We start from the raw sequence: 3,505 nt of genomic DNA, 5'->3' as shown, positions 1-3,505 counted from the left end.
AAGAAGCAGATGGCATTCATTACCCGGGGAAACAATTCTCCTGGGCTTGGGGGGATATATATATATATATATTTCCCCTTCTTAATTTCATTTGAGTGCATGTGTGTGTGTATGTTTTCAAGTGAGCAAGGATGCAAGCAAGCAAATGCAGTTTGAAGCATGAAATGCTCACCCGAGGACTTGGCTGGGAAACATGGCCTGCTGCAAACGCTTGCCAAGGACCCTGATCTTTTCTTCTTCTTCTTCATGAGAAACCAAATGTCCTGTGCCTCACACGTTTGGGGTGCCAGGATCATTGCTGGATGGAAATGGGGTTTGCGTGCGCATGGGTGGGACCCCCGCTGATGCAAAGGCTTTGGAAGGAAGAAAAAGATAGATGCCAACTTTTCCAAAATGCATGGATGTATAAGTCCCATTATACACCTTGGGGCTGAAAAACAGTGTCCCTTTTATCAAATTATGAGAGCCAGCATAGTGTAGTGGTTTGAGCGTTGGACTACAATCCTGGAGACCAGGGTTCGAATCCTGGCTCAGCCATGTAAACCTACTTGGTAACCCTGGGCAAGTCACACTTTCTCAGCCTCAGAGGATGGCAATGGCAAACACCCGCTCAAGAAATTTTCCAAGAACGTTGGTTCACCTTAGGGTCACCATAAGTCAGAAATGACTTGAAGGCACACAACAACAACAACAAATATAAAACTGCAAATTAAAGGCTTATTATTTGGAATTTTAAAAACTATATTTTTAAGCCATGGATGGTTGAATCCGTGGATATGGAGACTCAACTGTCTATGCATACATAAAAGACCAACATGTTGCTGGTCTTTGTGTCTGTTGCATCTGCAGACAAAGTGGGAGTGAGACTAGACTATGTTTTTGAATTCTTCCTTTCTAGCTTTGTGCCTCATTGAATCCTCCTTCCTGTCGCTCATGTCTCACTTGCTGGGAATGCGCCTCCTTTGCAATTTGGGATCTTTCGGCTGAATGCAAGACACCCATCCTTCCTGCCTTCTCCCAAGATGGACATCCGTTCTCCATTGTCATCTCCTTGTTTGGTTTGAGCAGAATCCAGCCGTCTCGGATGTCCTGAGATCCGAACAGCGAGTGGAAAAAGAAAAGTGAGCATCACCTGTTTGTGGTTAGCGCCTTTCCATCGCAACCCAACACAGGCCATTTAGGGTCACCTGAAAATAAATCTGACTAGTCTGATACTCCCTTAGTGCCTTCAGTTCCCAAACTGGAATGCAGTGCAAAAGACTATGGCCTGTTTAATTGGACACAACCTAAATCAGCATCTTGGACAGATGTTTCATTTGGATCAGGATGGATTGCTTTGAGTTATTCCTTTGCTGTCTGCTTGGAGAAGATCTTCCCAGCAACAACAGATGGGGAAGAATTTGAAAATCCCTTGGAGATGCTCCTGCCGTGAGAGACAGATTTGGTGGAGTGATGCTGGGTCATGAGAATGGCTGACAAAGACATGGAAGGCCATAACTCACTGCAGAGAAGCTAAAATTAGGGAAAGGGGCTTGAGAAACATGTGGAAGGGAAGTTGCCAGCAAAAGCCGTGAAGTGTTGTCTTGATTTCCCATTACGTATCTATAGATCGGAGCAAGGAGATCATTGTGGGAAGAACAATAACATCCTTGTTTGCTGCAGGGAGTCAGCCAGGATGGAAAGAAGATTTGAAAATAGTCAAATAATTGATGAAAAAATGGGTTTCCTGAGTGTCAGGAAAACCTTGTTGAGGAGAATCCTGGATAGGTGAAGATATTTAAAGTTTGGGACTTAGGACTTGTCTGCATGGGCTAAAAAACCCATTCATCTTTATTTCGGTGTTGTCTTCTTTGGACAACACACGTCTCAAAACCTGGTTCTGGTGCAAGCAGTCCAGACAACTGTTCTGTACCAGAATCAGGATATAGCATCCTTAAAATGTTTTTGTAAAAGACCTTACCTGTTGTTCCACATCTTTCGGAGTATCCTGACCAGTGCGGACAAGGCCTTAGACTGAATTAAAAAATGCATGTCAGGTTTTTGCTCAGATCATGGCATTCCATACAGAAAACTATATCCAGAAATTAGACATGGCTCTGAGTGCCATGTCCTTATCATTACAAACCCACTGGGATCAAACCAGTTCTGCAGATTAATCTCCCTCCCTCCTTCCCTCTCTTGCTCCATTCCTCATTTCTATTTTCTATTATTATTTTAGCTATTGTTGTTGTTGTTAAAATATTCTGCAAAAGCATTCAAGCAGGCCCACACGAAAGTAAACCAAAGAAGCTTGCTTGCCAAACCTGCACCGATGCACAGCAGATCATTCATTCTTATATTCTGAGTTCAGAGCCTCACTCTATGGAGAGATCATATGCGACTGAATCAATGCACAGGGCAACTAAGCATACTTTTCAGAGACTTCCTAACAGACAATATCGGGATATGGTTAACGTGAAGAACTCTATGCTTTTAAGGGAAGAACCAGACTTGATTTGTGTCAGTCCTAGAGCATCCCCTGCTGGAGTAGGCTGTATCTTGTTGTAAGTGAGACAGTTAATCCTTGGGTAGCATTTTACCACTCTGGTTTTAGATTCAACGGGGTGTAATGTTGATGGTCAAACATCCTTACCAATTGGTTTTCCCCATCAAACAAGCAAAAATGGCAGTTTCCCAATGGCTATTGTAGTGGGAACCAGGACTTGGCTCCTGGTTGCGAGAACACGTTTCCTTTGATTTGGTAAATTTTTAACAATATATAACTGAAACAGAGGTGCCTTCACTTTCAAGTATTTTGGATATAAGTATCCAATGCATCTGAGAAAGAAGACTTAAATCTGAGGAAGTCTAAGGAAGTGGGCCTAAGTCTTACAAAAGCTCATGCTGCCAACTTCTTTCTTTCAGTCAGTCTCAAAAGTGCTTACATTTGGATATAAGGTGGAATTACTGGATCCACAGACTTACGATCTTAACACCGCATGGTCTCAACGTAGCAGATGATACTTAACACAGCGGTCCATTTAACAATGTTGACTATAGTGTTTTAAACTGTCGCTTTGGATGCAGCTCATCTTTATTTTGGGCAGTTGAGGAAAGTGGTAGCTGAAACATTTTGCTAACTCACCTGTAAAGTTCTGTTTGTTAATTATTCTAATATGAATGTATATTTTTAAGTGATCAACAGCATCTTTTCGGTATCCAGAACACACCTGCAGTTTGTTAGATCTAAAAGATCTGTCTCATTCTGTTCCCCTGACAGACAGACACAATTCCAGATAGAATATTTGCCTTTGGGTGAATGGAGAGAGGAATCAATTTTGTCCTCAGAGGTTTATGCATTTAGCCTTTCCCACAGCACAGTTCAAAAGAATGCAAAACCTGTGTGTCTGGATGCATTTTGGTATGAATTTAGAGAGGGAGAATGCTGCTCAGTAAGGATTAATAAAGCTCGGTTTGATTGCATTTGGTGCCTCTGCGGATGCTGCCGTTGCAGCTTTAGTCAGAG

General features: G+C 42.4%; 1 long non-coding RNA gene across 1 annotated transcript; it reads right to left on the bottom strand.

Annotated features, from left to right (window-relative positions):
- Window positions 1-728: 728 nt before the first annotated feature.
- Window positions 729-2,388, bottom strand: LOC121936042. Its single transcript, XR_006104911.1, has 3 exons — window positions 2,304-2,388; window positions 1,961-2,013; window positions 729-1,089 (listed from the first exon to the last, which is right to left on the bottom strand). It is a non-coding gene; the product is annotated as an uncharacterized LOC121936042 (long non-coding RNA).
- Window positions 2,389-3,505: the final 1,117 nt, after the last annotated feature.

This window comes from Sceloporus undulatus, chromosome 7, assembly GCF_019175285.1.
Source record: "Sceloporus undulatus isolate JIND9_A2432 ecotype Alabama chromosome 7, SceUnd_v1.1, whole genome shotgun sequence".
NCBI lineage: Eukaryota > Metazoa > Chordata > Lepidosauria > Squamata > Phrynosomatidae > Sceloporus > Sceloporus undulatus.
This window is presented reverse-complemented; position numbering and strand designations above follow the sequence as displayed.